Source organism: Marmota monax, unplaced genomic scaffold (assembly GCF_021218885.2).
Source record: "Marmota monax isolate L192 unplaced genomic scaffold, Marmota_monax_Labrador192_F-V1.1 WCK01_AAM20220418_F8-fsc00065, whole genome shotgun sequence".
In the NCBI taxonomy this organism is placed as follows: domain Eukaryota; kingdom Metazoa; phylum Chordata; class Mammalia; order Rodentia; family Sciuridae; genus Marmota; species Marmota monax.
Genome location: NW_026694038.1, coordinates 5,742,930 through 5,763,350, shown reverse-complemented (window position 1 = coordinate 5,763,350; position 20,421 = coordinate 5,742,930). Strand labels below are relative to the sequence as shown.

General features: G+C 32.7%; 1 protein-coding gene across 4 annotated transcripts in view; it reads right to left on the bottom strand.

The window, feature by feature from the left end:
* Positions 1-20,421, bottom strand: part of Magi2 (membrane associated guanylate kinase, WW and PDZ domain containing 2) — a 1,314,737-nt gene that overhangs the window by 932,155 nt on the left and 362,161 nt on the right. The window lies entirely within an intron of this gene.

The window sequence follows — 20,421 nt, the reverse complement described above, 5'->3', positions numbered from 1 at the left end:
ATTGTATGTTTAAGGACAACTATGTCAAATTATGAATATTTATCTTAAGAGCCTTCCTATTTCTAGGTTGGAAAGATTGAACTATAAACCAAAATACTCATAAAATATAAATAAGAATTCCTGGAATTTCACCTTTTCAACCAATCATATTAGGTTAATTGAACCAATATAAAAAATTAAACTTAGATGAAATAGGAAATCTGTAATAGCTGAAAAATCATATTATCTTTAAGCCTTTTGAATCTCAGAATTAGAATCATATGTCTATTTGCACTACCATGATCAGGTAAAATAACATTACAGAGATGTGCGCAAATTCAACACAAGCTCTTTTTACAAAAACAATAGTATATTTGTAAGTCATATGATAAAACATTTCTGAAGTTTTCAAAATCCATCATATCAGTTGCCTCCTCGTCTGCAGGCATAGTCACAGTAAGATGCCATAAAAAAGAGAATTTTTAACTAAGTCAACTATTAATATTCTTACTCTCCAAATGATTTTTATTATATATTTGAGCAAATGTTCTCAATCTATTTTTTTCCACCCAATATAACAGATAAAGGAAAACAAATAACATCAAAGGAAGATATATTGTTTATTGGATGCACATAAATATTACATACAACATGCTTAAGTACATACTTTTTTTTTCAAATTCAGAATCATTTTAGCAGCCAGAGAAGCAGAGCAATGAGAAATAAAAGTTTTTTAAACTACTATCAGAAAATATCAACAATTACTTATTATTTACATCTCCAAATGTCTTGTGTTTCTGTGGGTCTTGGGCTTGCTGGCAGCACAGTCAATTAGTTAATAATTACAAATCCTGAAATACTCTTTTTCCCGCTCTTTTCTTTCTGGTCAGCAGAACATGCTTACCCTCGCTAATTCATTACAGCCACTGGGCAATCACTGTGCCTGAGACTGTTCTCAGCTACTGTTTCTGCTGGGTTCTAAGCCTACAAGTCCTTTGGCAACTGCACCTCCTCTTGCATTTCTTTTTCTCTCAATCTAATATGTGGGACATGCCAAGTGATGCGATGCTTTCTGGCAGTCAGAGAAAATGCCAACTATAGAACAACAGATGCAGTCTGACCCATTAATGTAAGCTAGAATCACTCACCTAAGGTAACATGGATAAGTCACCTTTTGTAGTCCAGGAAGATTCTTTCCTCTGAAAATATATTATCAGTTCAAACCATGTCTTCCACTACAAATATCCTGCATTTGCCCAATTGAAAATTTATCTACCTAAGAAAACAATCACAAAAAAAGCCTCTTGATTAATTTAAGTTACTGGCTCTATCTTTTTTCACCATTGGAGGGCTTGCCAAAGCATCTAAGAATTAATATAAAAATTCCTTCATTAATTAAAGTGAATGATTACAATTTAGATTGAAACCCTAGAGGTAATACCATTTATTTTGAAAGGATTTTCCCAAATACTGATTCCTTCACAGTTTATCACAACACCTTTTAAATAAGGTGATTTCATTTATCTAATATTCTTATTATGGTAAACTCTGACAGTTACCAATCCAATGTTTACCCTTCATTCTTTTTATTTTATTTTATTAGTTGCACATGACAAAACAATGATCTTGACATATAATACATTCTTTTCTATTAAAAGAACACTAATGTAGTTTCCGGTATAGACATTCTCAGTCCCAGGACCTGGTTCACAGTGTCTATAACAGCCACTCACTCTAGTTTCCCACTTTCCTACTGACCTTGCGGCTTCCTCCAGTAGCTATGTTCTGGCCATTGAGAGGCAACACAGAAGGGATTTCTTAATTTTTTTTTAATTGATATTTGAGATGTAGCAGTAATGTTCTGACCATGGAGTGACAAGCACAAGGAAAAAGCCAACATGACAGTGACACTGGAGTACAGTTGCAAATACCCTGAGTGGGTCTTCAGTGGCTTTACTGACTGGCTAAAAATTAAATATGATCAACTGCATAACTTAAGATTTCTCATTATATAAGAAAAAGTAAATATTTATTTTTAAAAATGTATGGTTGGGTATTCTTTTAAGACTAACACAGTTGAGAAAGTACATAAGATCCTAATATATATATATATATATATATATATATATATATATATATAATATGCACACATATACACGTATAAAAGTATGATTACCCTTGAATAGAAATTTAAATTTAGAGAAATTAAACAACAGACATTAGACAAAGACTGAGCTGAGAAACTGAGCCTAGGTTGCATTGATGACCTTATTATAGGTTTATAAGTTAACTTGCTTTAGCAAGATAAAAATCACAGAATTCCACATAGTGTTAAATTGCTTAATAAACTATCTCTAATTTTTTTTGCCCTAGTTACAGTCTTGGTTCTACTGTTAGTATTTATAGAGTTTCTGTCCTATCATTTGTTGGTTATTTGTAGATCTCATAGTTTATAGGGTATATCCATTAATCCATTATTCTGCCAACAGAGCACTATGTCAAGTCACCTCATTGTATAATTTGATGGCTTATAATCCTCTACTCAAAATAGTCAATGGTTCTTACTATTATATTTTAATAACTATTGAATTATTTTTTAACCATGTGAAAAAAGCTTTCATTTCATTTATTAAAAAATAAAACTGTAGATTAATAGAGTACACACTTTCTTTTTTTTTAAAGAGAGAGAGAGAGAGAGAGAGAGAGAGAGAGAGAGAATTTTTAATATTTATTTTTTAGTTTTCGGCGGACACAACATCTTTGTTTGTATGTGGTGCTGAGGATCGAACCCAGGCCGCACGCATGCCTGGCGAGCGCGCTACCGCTTGAGCCACATCCCCAGCGCTTACACTTTCTTAAATGACACTTTTTGTGAACAAGAGATCTGGGAAGGATTTGAAGTCTATGATTCTGTTTCCATAGAACATGTACCCAAATGGAATACTCTATAGTCTGAAGACCAGACTTATTAGGAGAGAGCAGTTAAGACCTTTCTCAATGTAATTTCTTTCTTTTAATTTTTTAAAAATTGTAGGTGGACACAATATCTTTATTTTTAAATTTATTTTTATGTGGTGCTGAGGATTGAACCAAGTACTCTACCACTGAGCTATGGACCCAGCCTCTGAATGTAATTTCAATCAAGCTTTTGAATGTGACATCAAAGTATAACTTAAGAAGAACCATTAGGAGAAAGTTGGTTTAGAAGCTCATATAATTTATTTGGCATGGGGTTGTGGCAAAGATGGGATGCAGAATGAAGAAAACTGCAGGAAGAAAGATCCATTGAGTATTTGGGGAGAAAACTCTCAATATTAATATGTGAAACTGCTATGCATCTCTAACACCCCATAGTTTTCAGGAGTGTCCCCAGTAGCACTTGACTACTTTATCCTCTCTATAACTTCCACGATCAGATTAAGAATGTAAGGGGAGAAGCTTATGCTTGGATGAAATGAATAGAATCTCCTTGGCATATTCCTTAAGGCAATATGCTAGCCGTAGTCCTATAACTAATGCCAGATACCCTTCCTAAATTTGAGAGGGAAACACCAAAATCTATAATATTTGTGCCAATAGTCTGATTGCTAGTAGCTGGACAGTGTGGACCCACCTATAACTTGTGGGCATGGCCATAGGCTCAAAGTTGACCTTCCCTGGCATCAACTGCTTCTGGAATGCACATGCATCTTACAAAGTTATCAGTATAAATTGAGGAGAGTTCTCTCCTTCAGATGGTGGTGGTGGCTTAGGGAGATGGGGATGACCAAAAACCAGAGTGTGGCTCAGTCTGGTAACTTCCACTTATATTGTGCTTCAGCCAAGCCAAGCCACTCTAATACTCTAATCACTTTATTTATGGCTTCTTCTCTTGGCCTCAGGTTTTTCATTCACATTCAACAAGGTGCTTATGTCACTGCTTGATTTTTGTTTGTGCCTTATTTTGTACAGCCTTCTTTTGGTTAAGAGTACCCTGATTCCCCTGGTTGAGTGGCTATATGGATGTTGTAGATGTGGTGGGACTTTAAGCCAAGTTCTCCTTGCCCTGACTCAATTAAAATTTATCTTGCAGGAGGTGGCTTTTTAAGTATAGAAACCAAAGGCTATGGATACAAGTGCATTCATTTTGAAAGTGACATCCAGAAAAGATTATCCATCATTTCTGCTTCTTGGACATAAAGAATTATTCTATTCTTATAGGACAGATCATTTCCTATTCATTTTATATCCACTCATCTACCTCAATCTCTAAAACAGTGTCTTTTCATCATGCAAGGCCTTGAAATGTTTGTGGAGTAAAATAAATTACAAATGCTATAGAGGAAAAAATTCTAGACTTTGAATAAAGAAACTGAGTTTTAGTGAACACTCCAACACTTATTCACTGTTAATTTTTCACAAATAATTTTTGGGCTCATTTTTCTCATCTGTAAAAGGTAGGTATTTTAGTCTTCTTAGGCTGTTAGAACAGAATTCTATAGATTGGATGGCTTATATAACAGATACATATGTCTCATATTTCTGATGATTGGAAGTCCAAGATCAGGACATCAGCAGATCTGGTATCTGGTGGGAGCACTCTTCCTGGATTGCAGATGGCTTTCTTGTTATTATCCACACATAGCTAGCAGATAAGCAAATTCTCTCATCTCTTCTTATTAAGGTACTAATCCCATTCATGAGCGCATTACCTCATAATATACTTATCTCCCAAAGACGCCATCTTCTAATATAATTGTGTTGGGCTTTGGGACTTTAACATATAATTTTTGGGAAAAAGTTAATATTCAGTCAAGAAAATGAGTGTAGGAGCATATAAGATCTCTTCTAGATCTAAATTTGATACTTTCATAAACAGTATTTACTGAATGCATTTTAAAGTTCAGGATTTTCTATTTTTTTTTTTTTTTGGTGAATAGATGACCATTTTTTTTTTCTTTTTTTTTTTTTTTTTGTAGTTAGCTATAGCAAGTTAGGAATAGTCCATAAAAAATGAAACCATGGATAATCTCCCTTTGATATCTTTTCTTTTTTTCTTGAATTTCCAGGAAGTTGATATCATCCATAGAAAATTGATTTCAGACTTTACCTCTGTCAAATGAGTAACAAAATAGCCAAAGAAAGCAGTCTGAAAGGAAGTAGGAAAAGAGAAAGGAAGATCTGTCCACATGCCTTAAAATATTTTCATGAGTATCTGCAAGTGAATCTTATGTTAATTTATTGGTTGGTATGGAAGTCAAGGAACAGACAATAGGAAAGCACTGTAGAGCTCTGTTGCCAAGTTTCTTTTTCAAAATAGTTTCTGCTTGGCTTATCTCAAAAATGGAGAAATAAATCACAGAAAAGTTGATTGATTCTGTTAAGATCTACAGCTGCAAAATAGGTGACAGACATATCTAATCTAGTCTGCTGGAACAGGCTTCAACCCCTTTTTAGGTAGAAAATTGTCTTTGGTTTCTGGTAATCTAGAGACCCATATCATACATAGCTACTGTACTACACTGCTTTACCCAATACATTTTATCTATACTGGTCATTCTATAAATTGCAAACCAATAAAATTGTTCTCCAAATAATTCCTTTTTGCCCATTTTAAAAAGGAGCACATGTACAAGGCTTATGTAATTGAGAATGCCTTGGCTAATTATTTTTCCATAGCTGGAAACATTAAGCTATCTGACAATTCTGATCCTCTCAGTATTTTACTCATGACATTAGAGAGTACAGATGGTCTTTTAAAAATCATACTTTAATATCTTGGTGTGCATTTCCCCCCCAAATTTAGTAGCATTGCATACTTTGTGTAAGAAATACAATAATAAGAATGACAACAAAATATATTAAATAGTTGCAATCATTAGGAGACTCAAAACTAGAGAGAATAATTGCTATTTCAGAGAAAATGACAGAGATAAATGTAAATGGTTTATAATATTCTCCAGCTCTATTGAAAATAGCTTTTTTTCATTTCCTTCCCCTGCTATTGTACAGATGGGATATTATTATTGAGTTTCATTTTTCATTGTTAGCCCTGTTCTCAAAGTAAATGTTAGACATATTCCTATAGTTATGATTTTAGGCTCCCATGGAGAAGAGAAAATGACTCCTTGGTTTACATCAGACATTGTGCTAAGGGCTGTACATGTATTATTCCAAACTTTGCCATCACAAAATATACAGGATAGACACAGAGCTGGAAATAAACTACAGTGTGTCTAAGTTTTCAATAATGTCCCCAGATGGCTAATTCAGTCTAAGAATAGGGTATTTTCTATTAAGGTCTTTCATTCACCTAACTCATAAAATCAGATGTCCTTTACAAAAAGCAGGATGCCACAATAAACTCAGAATAATGAAAGTAAAAAGATATATGGGCAAAAGGAGACATAATAATTTAATTTGAGTTCAGTCCACTTTTTCAAACAGAAACACATCACTTTAAATTTAAAAGGGAAAATAATTTATTAGGATGTTTATGGCTAGGTTTCAAATCATTGAAGGTTAGTAAATCTGAAAGCTCTAAGGTTAGTATATAATCTTTTTATACTTTTATTACTAAAGTGAAAAAAAATATCCAAAATATCTACATAATTTATCAGGTTAGATTGTTTTTCCTCTTAGAATGAGCCCTGATTTATTACATCTAACATTATTCCAAACTTTGAGTGTAAGTTTTTAAAAATACAGAAATAAAAATATCACAATTATTTTTATTATTAGAAAATCAAATTTAAGAATTTACTCAAGTTAATAAAGAGCATAAAACAACTCCTCATGTTCTAGTGTTCCCCAAGTACCTTCATATATAAATCTAATAGTTAATGTACAAGTGGTACTTAAACAATGAATATTTTATGCTTATTTAATTTTAGGTTAGCAAGTTATTATCCCTAAGCCAAATGAAAAATTGAGTTTTTAAATAGGTGATTATTATGAATAAAATTGATAGAAATTTACAGAATAAGATTTGTAAATAATTCACATTATTTTGTGTTTTGATTACTAAAGAAAAATCAGTCCACTTCTTTTTATTTTTTGCTAATCTGCTGCAACTTGGAAACTAAGAGATGATCAACTATAATAGATTATCCACTCCACATGATTTCATGCCGAGAAGTATCACGGCATAGGCCATTTTGACCAAGTCAAATATATAGAAACCATAAATTCTAAAATAATTTTTAAAATATTTATTTTAGAATACAGAATGGTTTTCCCCATAGAAACAATATTGTACTATAATGTCCATGGCCCTCATGTAAGTCTTTTAATAATTGGACACCTGATGTACATTATTTATAAAATTTTTGAATTGCATTACTATGCATAACAATGCTTATGGAGATGTGTAGAGAAAGAGAAATTGTGTGTGCATGTGTGTGTGTGTGTGTGTGTGTGTGTTTGTGTATGAGAGAGAGAGAGAGAAAGAGAGAGAATGTGTACCTATGTAGGGGTGGATATGATGTCTGAAATTCCAAGTTAGGCTCACAGGTTCTAAAACCTCAAAACCCTGCTTTCAAGGTAGAATAGAACATTCTTAGATCTAAGACCCTGCTAAGAATTCTTGTGGGTATGGTCAAAAATTTCTCAGGATGAGGATGGGGTTAGGAGTGGGCAGAGGAGGCACAGCCTGTTAGGAAGATTGATTCTATACATTTGTTTATAAAGACCTATAGGACAATAAATAGTCTGCTAATGTATCTCCTCACAGCCCTGCTCCATCTGAACTCTTTCTCTTTTTCAAAAATGAGTTCAGCTCTCAGTTTATCCTGAGGTCCTCTTTGTCTCAGTTTGTACTGTCACCACCTACTTGATCATATTTCACTATAAAATGGGTTGCAATGTGTTTCCCTATCTTCCAAAAGACACAAAATCTTTTGTGACTTTCTTGGAATAAAAATATTTTAATTAAAAATGCTTTATTACTCATAACAACAACCACCACAATAAAATACCCTGAAATACCTTTTCCTACAAATATTTGCAAGCCCCCAGCTTTAAAAAAAAAAAAAAACTACCTAATTTTATCCTCCAATACATAAATGCATATAGATCCTGCAGGAAAGCAAAGGGTAGTGGAGACAATGATATAACAGTGAAAAAGCTCAGGAGATGGAGTTTTCTTTACAATTCATCAGAAACTCAGACTCAGGTAAATCAGATATGTCATTCAAGGAAGAGGGTGTATGTTTGTTGACATGCCCACACTGACATGTGTTCAGGAAACAGAAGTGGCGAGCAATGAGAAGAAAAAAATAGTCATGGGGGTGCTATTAGGAGAAACTTATAATGGCATAGAGGAAGGATAATGGAAGATTTCTTGTTCTAAGTTGTTGCCACTATCATCCCTGAAAGACAAAGCACTGGTCTGATGCAGGAGAGAAATGAGAAGCAGAAAAGGGGTGTGACAGACTGAATCTATAACATGTCAGAGACTGCAGTAGCAAAGAAAATGGAGACCCCAGGCAATGGAAGATGAAAAAGAAGCTATTTCTATTGCCAAGTTGCTGAGTGTGTGGTGTCCCTAAGTGACTAAAAGGGCAGTATATGAACCAAATAGGAAGCAGTTAAAGACTCTGAAAGTGAGTTGTATTGTAATAGATTTTTAGTGAATTATAAAATTACTTCTTCCAATGCGTGTTATAGGGTTTATTTATACCTCTTGCCAGGTATAGTGCTGTAGATTAGTATATTCAATTATTCATACCTGTTGCTTGTCAATTAAAATATGCTAAACATTTGTTTTTAGACATCTGGGACCATATTGTTTTTAGAAATTCAGGGAAGACTGGGTCAAGAATGGGTAAAAGGAATGAATACACAATTAATAAATGATAGATTTGATTACCTTCTGTCCCCTGATTACATAAAAAAGTTGTGATTTTTTAAATAAAATGAAAAATCAGTAAATGGGATGGCATCAAACTAAAAAGTTTTCTCACAGCAACGTAAACAATAGAGAGCACAAAGAGAGACCCTATAGAATGGGCAAAAACCTTTGCCATCTACATTTCATATAGGGTATTAATTTCTAGTATATACAAGGAAACTAACACCAAAAACCAAATAACCATATCAATAAATCATCAAAGACACTAAAACAAATACTTTACGGAAGAAGAAATACATTCAGTCAACAAATATATGAAAAAATGCTCAACATCTCTAGCAATTAGAGAAATGTAAATTAAAACTACACTGAGATTTCATCTCACTCCAATCAGAATGGCAATTATCAAGAATATAAGCAACAGTAAATGTTGGCAAAGATGTGGGGAAAAAGGTACACACATACATTGCTTGTGGGACTGCCATTTGGTACAAGCACTCTGGAAAGATTCTGGAAATTCCTCAGAAAACTTGGAATGGAACCACCATTTGACCAAGCTCCTCTGCATACACCCAAAGGACTGAAAATCAGCATAATACACTGATGCAGCCACATCAAAGTTCATAGAAGCTCAATTCACAATAGCTAAACTGTGGGACCAACCTAAGTGCTCTTCAACAGATGAATGGATAAAGAAACTATATTATATGCACACAATGAAATATTATTCAGCCAATAAAGAAGAATGAAATGTCATTTGCTGGTAAATGGATGGAACTGGAAATTACCATGCAAAGTGAAATAAGCCAATCCTCAAAAATCAAAGGCCAAATATTTTCTCTGATATGTGTGTGTTAACACACAATAATGGGGGCGTGGAATAGAACTTTGGTTTAGACAAAGGGGAATGGAGGGAAGGGAGGGAGAGATAGGAATAGGAAAGAGAGTAGAATGAATCCTAACATAATTTTCCTATGTATTTATATAAATATCTAAGTGAATCTCATCATTGTGTACACTCACAAGAATGGGGTCCTAATTAGAGTAATTATATTCATACTTGTATAATTTTATAGAATAGATTCTACTGTCCTATACAACTAAAAAGAATGAATAAAAAATCATATTATATATCAAAACTACCCAGTTCTCATATAATACATATTAAATAAGCTCCATCTCATTTACATTAAGAGCTAAATTAATATCCACAGTCATGAAGGACAATTAATAAATATTATAAATTATGCCAACTTTTTATACTTCTAGTCACAATGAATAATTGGTGGCATTTTGAGGTCAAGTTCTATGCCTTCATTTAAGGTATATTTATATAACAAAACATATTTATTGAATTCAGCTTCCTGATGTAAAATATGTATAGTTTCTTCTATTAATAATAAAAATTAGTCTGCCATCTAAGAATAGTTGTTTTGTAAGAAAAACTTAAGTATAAATTAAAGTATATTATGATTTAAAATTACTTTACTGAGTTTTGTTTTCTGCTATAAATGTTAAATAATAATTTATTTAGATCTACCACCCCAAAATTCATCCTAGCAATCACCAAATGCAAAATAATCACCAAATAGAAAAGTAATCTTTACTCTATTCAATACACTTACACAATGTATAAAACTGAACAGAATATATGCTATGATGTTACAAGATTGTACAGAAAATGGTGACCTCAGATTGACCATGTTATTTTAGCCCTCAGCTGAAATGTATTTTGTTATATTAAATAAAAAGGAATACTTTTGACCTTCTAAATCATCATGAGGAAAAAAAATGATGACAAATACAATTATTTTTAGTATGTATTTTTGTGTGTGTTCCAAAACAGCATTTGTTATACAAAAATTCTCTATCATCCACTTGGCTTCAATCAATATAAGACTAATAAACACCTTACCAATTTTGAGAAGAGAACATCAAGTCAAGGTTTAAATTTATTTCTCAACTATCCACCTAGTCTCAAATGTTGAATTTTTAAAAGGTATAAAAATTGCAAAATATAAACAGTCCATCTGCAGCTTTTAGAGGATCTATTATTACATTAAGACTTAAGCAAAAGATATTAGTCAAAAAGAGTTTCCAGATAAAATATGTATCATCCAAAGTAATAAGAATATGGGCAAAAAGGTAGGAATTTCATTAGTAACTTTTTAAATTTGATGTAGCCAGTCAAAAAAAAAAAAAGAAACAATATTTTTTTCCAAAATCTGCAATTGCTGTGACATTTACTTAGTTCTAAAGATCTTTCATGTAGAATTAGATACACAGGGTAGTTATTTTGTTTACTGGAACCAATTATTTTCCAGTCATGAGGAATAGTTATAATAGAAAACAAACTCATTGATAAGTACATGAATTCTCAAAAATGATTTCATCAAAAATACTGGAAACCAGGAGATTTCCAAACCACAGGTCTAGGTTTAGAAAATAAAGCAGAAGGACATCCTTGGAACTGTTCCATCTGTGGAACTCTATTTTTGCTTCTTCCCAGGTTTTGTTTCTGTACTCATGAAACACTCTTGAATGCAGAACTTTCTACCGTGTACACTGGAGTACAGGCAAATGTTCTTCAAGATGTAATTTTACTTGATCCAAAGACATAAACAGCTGTATGTTACCTAAAATTTATGTATCATTTGGTCATCTGAGTGAAGGATGTCTTTCTTTAAATGAAATCATTTTGATTTTAACTTTTTGTCTTCTTTTAAAGTATATGTTATAATTTTCATGTAAAATTCTTTGAAACAAACAATGCTGTGTATAAGATTGTAAGTAAACAATCAAAACATACAATTACCGGTAAAATACCTAAACCAAGACTCACTGCTCCAAAGGAGACTACTTACATACTTCAAATGTTGTTGTTGGAGTGTTATGAATTAGCATCAGGGATGTCAAAAATTAATTTTTATTGGCAAAATGAGACATGGTCAGGATATATAGTTAGTTAGAAAAACTAAATTGGCTACATTGTTATTATATGAATAGTACACAAGAACTCAGCACATTAGTTTAATATATTTATGGTAGGACTTTGAGTCTTCTAAATAGGGATGTATAACATTCAGTCCAATGATGGTGGATGAGACCTTGACACCATTCAGATTTTGAGATTAAGAAACATTTTTAGAATTTTTAATATATTCACACAGTTTTATATATAATGAGGTATCATACCATGTATAGAATTTACTCTTATTTTATATATTCAGATATGTTTGAAACACTTCTTAAGGCTATAGAACAGAACATAGAAAAATAAACAGGAATATACAAAAAGTGATATGATAAAGAATATAAAGTACTATGTTCCTTTCAACACTTCAAAAGATATGTATATATACTTATTTTTTTTAAAGTAACATCACAAATGATCACATCTTTACATGCTCATAAATATTATTTGTACTCAGTGTAAGACTATCATCATTTTTCATACATAAATTTTTCTAGCTCTATAACAATGCAATTTTTAATGCATTCAAGTAAATCTAACCCCAAAGTTGCTGCTTCCCAGCATTAAGACATACACCCACCCCTCTTATAGGATTTTCTCAAATTTATCAGGGGGCAGGGAGGAGAAAAATCTCTTTAAAAGACAAACAAACATCCCAATCAGTGTGAGAGTAAATGGCTGACACAAGTAGCAAACCTTAGTTCTTTGAAACTGACATACTGGAAATGAGGCATTATTAAGATTTTAAAATAAAACAATAGCCTTTAGACATAAAATAGGGAGCAAAATACACTATACAGAAACAGTGTAGCCAAATACATATCCTCTTCAGCAACACTGGAATGAACCTTGCTTAGTACCCATAAATAAAAAAACAAAAAGTTTACCTCATCTAAAATTGAAGGCAAAACAAATGAGGCAAAAATAAATATTGCTAGTTTCTAGGATGGCTGAATATTTTCTAAATCACAAATGGTTAGAATGGAACTTTATAAAGTTCCAGTTTTAGCAATTTATTGGAATAATTTTACATCCTTGAGTTTTAAATATGATAACAAATCAAGTACACCAATACACAGCACTAGAGAGTTATATTCTGTGTTTAATTTTTAAATTAATTCTTTACATTTTTATTGTTTTTAAAATGTGTCAGTCTACAGCAGATCAGAAAAGCAATGATACAATGGGATACACTATCATCATTCTTTGCTAGTCTTACATCCTTGCACCTACCCTAATAAAGATAGTTGCTTTGCCTCACTGTTGAATCCTCCAAGGATTAAAACTTTTGTTTTTGGAACTGTCACAGTTTCTGAAGGCTGATGATGATGGAAGGTAGTTCTCTTTCTACGCTCTCTCCCCTTTTCCTTTCTTTTCTTCCTTACTCTCTCCACTCCTTCCTTCTTTCTTTTTCTTACTATCTTTTCCTGCTTGCTAATAAATATTGATATGTTTTAGAAATGTGACTTTTCAAATGTAATATAGTGATTGTTAAATTTACATCTCAATGTAATATCTTACCTGGCATCCAGAGTGAAGATGAGGGAATGTTTAGCCTGTACCTATATTTATAAAAACTCCAATATTTACCAGAAGAACATTCCAGTTGCTAAAAGGCTAAATGGGCTCAGTTTTGCCATTTCTTTCCCAAGCTCAGTAAATCCCTTTGCTAGTTCTATTTTGAAACCCTTCAAATTTGTATTTCCTATTGATTTATTTTAATACTCAAAGGTACAAACTCATTATTAGGAGCACAAACATGAGCATACACAATATATATAGAAAAGCAGAAGTATATATGAAATTAGAAAGGATAACACAAGGAACTTTCTCAAAAGAGTTATAATTAAATCTTCACTCCTACCTGCCTCACTTGTCAATTATCCACAGCATGATCAAAATGGAGGCAGGCAAATTGATCCTAAGCACAAAATAAGAAACCATTCATCCTTAGTCTTGGTCATGGTAGAAATCTGATTTCACAGTATTTTCAAATAGAAAGGATAATAATATTGCAATAACAACTGGCAACTTTCCCAGATTTAACTGCTATTTAATCTTGTATTAACTTCAATAAAGATAAACTTCTTAATAAGGACTTCAGTCTTTCAGTTGGTGTGTAGAGAAGACTGGCAATTTGACTAATATACTAAACATAAACCTTAATAATTACCACTTAGATATTTAATGTATGCAATTGTCTCTACTAGGCTTTATTACAAAGTAAATAGTCACCTCTACATTTGTTTTTTGACGTAAAAAACATTGTAAAAACTTTTTAATAAAGTTTTCCTTTGAAATATCTACTTTCTAAGCATGTGGCCACTTTTTAATTACCATATTTTTAAAAAAGTGGTTGCTTCTCTGGAATTTAAGGTGATTGGATGGCTATTGCTCTGACAGTATCAATTGAGTTTTGCTTTATGAGCTATCTGAAATGAAAAGGAGTGAAAATAAATTCTCTCATAGATTTGCTCTTTATGACTTTGGAGTTATTCCTCAAGGTAGTTAAAAAATGAGGTTTATCTATCTAGTATTAGTAAAATACCTGCTTTTGCTACATAAACATCTTCAACATGACAAAACTATCATTTTAGTAAATTAAAAATATAAAAGCAAAAACTTAACTCTTATAAAATGTCTTTCTAAACATAAATAGCATAATTACATAAGTTTCAAAAAAATTGCTTCAATTGACATCATAAAGTATGCAACAATTTGGTTCAGTGATTGTTAAAATATTTTAAAATATGTGAAATAGTGTAAATATATACTCATGAAACCAAGTTTTCAATTTAGTTTTTATTAGTAAATGTATTGCTTTTTTAAAAATGACTTTTCCCTCAAAATAATGGTAGAATTCCTGATTCATTCTAGATTCATGAAAAGCATTTAAGATTACCTTTCCAAATGTAAATACATTCAGGAAGAAGAATGTGATGGAACTGGAAACCTAATTCATAAGTTTACACACTATATAAAAAAGCATACTCTAATTTTGGCTTTGAGAAAAATTTGAATTTAAAATATTGCTAACCAAATGGTGTTAATTCAGTAAATGGAATAATGTCAAATTATTTCAATATAAATACACATGGTGAGACCCCAGGACATTTTATAACATATTGATATGTACAGAGCATTCACAGGAGGAACTGCCAATCAGAACATGAATAGCCAGAACATAAATGATTCATGCTTTCTTAACCTTCAAAGACACACTGTATAGTTTGACAAACCTAAAAATTAGAATGAAATAAACTAAATGAAACACCGCATGTATAAAACTCTCACATTTACAAAGAACCTTAAAGGTGCTATCTCATTTCAGCTCAAAAATATTAGAAGGTAAGTAAAGCAAGCAGGTATCTTCATTCCTAATCTGAGGAAAACAGTGCTAAATCAAAGTAATTGGCTTGAGTATTGGTTTGAAGGGATGTTGGATTCATTGGTGCTTTTGCTCAATTCTTTGCCACATTCTTATGTGATTGTGGATTAATGATCCTTAGTGCATGACCCACTGCTGTATTAATTTACTCCATACAAATAGAAATGTCAGAATATTACTCAAAGCATTCAAGATAGCTGTGAGGTTTTTAGCTCTGTCTGCTCTTTGTGAAGTTGTTAAGCATCATTTAGAGAGTGATAGTTGGATTATAGATGCCAATCTTTGTCCCTGAAACACAACAAACTTGGTGTGATTTGTAACACTTATCTGCATTTGGGAGATATTAGAGTTCCCAGTGCACAATGCAAAGAAAACCTAACCTAATCCCAGGTTACAAAGGGACCAATAGGGTAAGGGAGGAGCAAAGTACCTAAACAAAATGAAAGAATGGAGTACCACTCGGAGGATGAGTAAAATGCCTGTCAGTGGTATGTTTTAACATTAAGCCCCATCAAAAGCTCAAATCTAAAAAGTCAATTTTGACAAACAGAACAGTTTCAGAAAATCAGATATAAACTACAATGTTAATATTATGTCTTGGTCACTTTTTAGACAAGGTGCCTACCTTTCAGTCATGCATGTTCACTGTCAAGTAAGATTAAACTGCAATCCAAGATAAAATCTTACATTTTGACACTTAAACTTTCTTGCTGACATCTGGTCAGAGCTGAAACTCCAGCCAGCCATGATTTTTTTGACAGAATGACAGGAGCAAGTAAAGCATCTTCTTCTCTCTTTCTATATTGAGATCAATATAAGAGCTACCACAGCTTTCCTAAAACATGTTCTTCAAGATGTAGTTAGCTGAGATATGCAATAAACAAAAACAAAACAAAACAAAAAACGAACATTTCTATGGTCAAATCATTTGGTAACAGTGTAAAACTAAATTCTAAAACCCTTTTTATTTCAGGACTGTTGTGCCTTTAATTATTCTTATGGTCATTAAACTCCAATTTTTGTTCCCTATCTCAGGAGCACACACTGAAAACAGTATGATTGCATCCCATGATATCATTTAGCATATTCTTCTGTCCTTTGAATTTTCTATATAAGTATGGCTAAATTGGAAAGTTTACCTTGTTTCTGGATGATTTTTGACAAGCTTATTTTTACAGTTGTATATAATGTTCAGAAGACTTTCCTCTTGTAATGTTAGCAATAGCTACTAGTGATCACTGTCTAGACCCATTATTTAATGAAAAGTTATAGTAAGGTTCTATGCTGATTTTATTATTGCTTTTTCATTAACCAGATTATTTCTGTAAAAAAGAACTTATTCTAACCAACCAAAAATTGGTTATCATTTTTACAGGAAAGACATAGGAAAAATGGATTTTCTTACCTGCTTCTTTTGATTTGCTAGATTTCAGAAAATAAGTTGGTTCACTTGCCCCCTTTACAATACCTGGAAGGTTTTTTGCTTGTTTGTTTGTTTGTTTAATGGCACCAGGGATTGAACACAGGGGCACTTAACCACTAAGCACATCCTCAGCCTTTTTAAATGTTTTAAAATTTTGAGACAGAGTCTTGCTAATTTGCTGAGAGCCTTGCTAGGTTGCTGAGGCTAGTCTCCAGAATCACTAGGATTACCAGTGTGCACCACTGTGTCTAGCTTTCTTTTGTTTCTTTATATTTCATATTTTATTATTATTATTATAGGTTCATGAATTACACAATTTTTGGTGTCTTTTAATCTGTCACTATTAGCATTTTTATTGGTGATCTGATTATAACATTCTCAGGCCCCAAAATCAATTGGTTGGCTGTTGTATCTTCCTGTCTAAAGCCAGTCATTTTTATCAACTTCCTAGCATTTTGTTGTGGTTTGTTCTTCTATTTTTTTTAAGGAATATAATTGGCTTCTCTCCCTCAATTTTAGACAAAATATTTCCATTTCCTCTACCTTGATTGTTTCAACAGCAAGCATATGTAGATAATTTCCATTTTATGGATGTTTACAGTATTGTGTTGAATATAATATATTTAACTGATCCCTTCTCCATGCACATTTGGGTTGTTTCAAGTTTTTTTTTTTTCTTTTTAGAGAATGCTGCTGACATAGCCTTGTCAATATTGTTTTTTATGATCCATTTATGTTGTTTCACATTTTTTTTATAATTGTGCAGTGCTGCTCCAAGGTACCTATAGGCAAATATGATTTTATGTAGATCCAGAGGTGAAATCCATTAAATATTTTCTTTTGTAAGAATGTGACAATTTTCTCTTTTATAATTGAATAGTTTCTTTTTTTATTTTATTTAATTTTTTTTCTTTTCTTTCTTTATTAGTTGTTCAAAACATTACAAAGCTCTTGACATATCATATTTCATACATTTGATTCAAGTGGGTTATGAACTCCCATTTTTACCCCGTATACAGATTGCAGAATCACATCGGTTACACATCCACATTTTTACATACTGCCATACTAGTGTCTGTTGTGTTCTGTTGCCTTTCCTATCCTCTACTATCCCCCCTCCCCTCCCCTCCCCTCCCATCTTCTCTCTCTACCCCATGTACTGTAATTCATTTCTCTCCCATGTTTTTTTTCCCCTTTCCCCTCACTTCCTCTTATATGTAATTTTGTATAACAATGAGGGTCTCCTTCCATTTCCATGCAATTTCCCTTCTCTCTCCCTTTCCCTCCCACCTCTCGTCCCTGTTAATGTTAATCTTTTTCTCATGCTCTTCCTCCCTGCTCTGTTCTTAGTTGCTCTTATTATATCAAAGAAGACATTTGGCATTTGTTTTTTAGGGATTGGCTAGCTTCACTTAGCATAATCTGCTCTAATGCCATCCATTTCCCTGCAAATTCCATGATTTTGTATTTTTTAGTGCTGAGTAATACTCCATTGTATATAAATGCCACATTTTTTAATCCATTCATCTATTGAAGGGCATCTAGTTTGGTTCCACAGTCTAGCTATTGTGAATTGTGCTGCTATGGACATCTATGTAGCAGTATCCCTATAATATGCTCTTTTAAGGTCTTTAGGGAATAGTCTGAGAAGGGGAATAGCTGGGTCAAATGGTGGTTCCATTCCCAGCTTTCCAAGAAATCTCCATACTGCTTTCCAAATTGGCCACACCAATTTGCAGCCCCACCAGCAATGTACAAGTGTACCCTTTTCCCCACATCCTCGCCAGCACTTGTTGTTGTTTGACTTCATAATGGCTGCCAATCTTACTGGAGTGAGAAAGAGATTCAGATTCATTTTGTTGCATATGAATTTCCAGTTTTCCCAGCACCATTTGTTGAAGATGCTATCCTTCCTCCATTGCATGCTTTTAGCCCCTTTGTCAAATATAAGATAGCTGTAATTTTGTGGATTGGCCTCTGTGTCCTCTATTCTGTACCATTGGTCCACCCGCCTATTTTGGTACCAGTACCATGCTGTTTTTGTTACTATTGCTCTGTAGTATGGTTTGAAGTCTGGTATCGCTATAGTGCATGATTCACTCTTCCTGCTTAGAATTGTTTTTGCTATTCTGGGTCTTTTATTTTTCCATATGAATTTCAAGATTGCTTTATCTATTTCTACAAGAAATGCCCTTGGGATTTTGATTGGCATTGCATTAAATCTATATAGAACTTTTGGTAGTATCACCATTTTGATGATGTTAGTTCTGCCTATCCATGAACGGGGTATATTTTTCCATCTTCTAAGAGCTTCTTCTATTTCTCTCTTTAGGGTTCTGTAGTTTTCATTGTATAAGTCTTTCACCTCTTTTGTTAGGTTGATTACCAAGTATTTTTTTTTTAGGATATTTTGAATGGGGTGGTTGTACTCATTTCCATTTCAGAAGATTTGTCGCTGATATACAGGAATGCCTTTGATTTATGCGTGTTGATTTTATATCCTGCCACTTTGCTGAATTCATTTATTAGCTCTAGTAGTTTCTTTGTAGACCCTTTTGGATCTGCTAGGTATAGGATCATGTCATCGGCACATAGTGATAATTAAGTTCTTCTTCTCCTATCTTTATGCCTTTAATTTCTTTCGTCTGTCTAATTGCTCTGGCCAGTATTTCGAGAACTATATTGAATAGAAGTGGTGAGAGAGGGCATCCTTGTCTTGTTCCAGATTTTAGAGTTAATGCCTTCAATTTTTCTCCATTTAGAATGATGCTAGCCTGAGGCTTAGCATAGATAGCTTTTACAATGTTGAGGTAAGTTCCTGTTAACCCTAGTTTTTCTAGTGTCTTGAACATAAAGGGATGCTGTACTTTGTCGAATGCTTTTTCTGCATCTATCGAGATGATCATATGGTTCTTATCTTTAAGTCTATTGATGTGGTGAATAACATTTATTGATTTCTGTATATTGAACCAGCCTTGCATCCCAGGGATGAATCCTACTTGATCATGGTGCACAATTTTTTTGATATATTTTTGTATCTGATTATAATTGAATAGTTTCTGCAAGTAAATAAATTCCATTTCAATGTCTAGTCATTTACTTCTTTTTTCATTAAAAATTGTTGGGATCATTTCCTCTTGAAAAGTTACCACTTGACCTAGAAATGCAGCTGAGGATTTTTTTTTTTTTAAACTCAAAACTACTCCTTTGAAGTAAAGGATCTATTTTTAACTTGGACTTTAACAGCAGACATTTTACATGCACTATCGATACCTTCAAACATTTATTTATTCATATTATTTTTTTCCATCAAATAATTCTGAATTTTGGAAACTTTTCTGCAGTACTGTGTACAGTATGTAATTTATACCAGACAAAAGCTTGTCCTCATATATATTAAAAGTATTTATAAGTTAATAATTGGATTAAAAAAACTGGTTTTAAAATATGAGAAAAAGGCTTACAGGCACTTCACAAAAGGTCAATAAACAAATGAAAAGATGATAAACATCATTGGCCATTAGAGACATGTAAATTAAAACCACAATGAAATGTTACTATATACACAACAGAATGACTACAATTAGAAAATAAACAAAAACCTGATAACATGAAGTGTTGTCCAGGATGTGAGGCACCTGAAACTCTCATATTATATCTGTGAGTGTAAAATTGCATAAATTTTCATAATTTGTTACAAATTTATATGTGGGATTGGAGATATATCTGTGGTAGAGAGATGGCCTACCATACATGAGAACTTCAGTTCAATTCTAAGCTCCAGAAAAAAAATTACACATGCCTTCATCATGTGCCCCAACATTTCT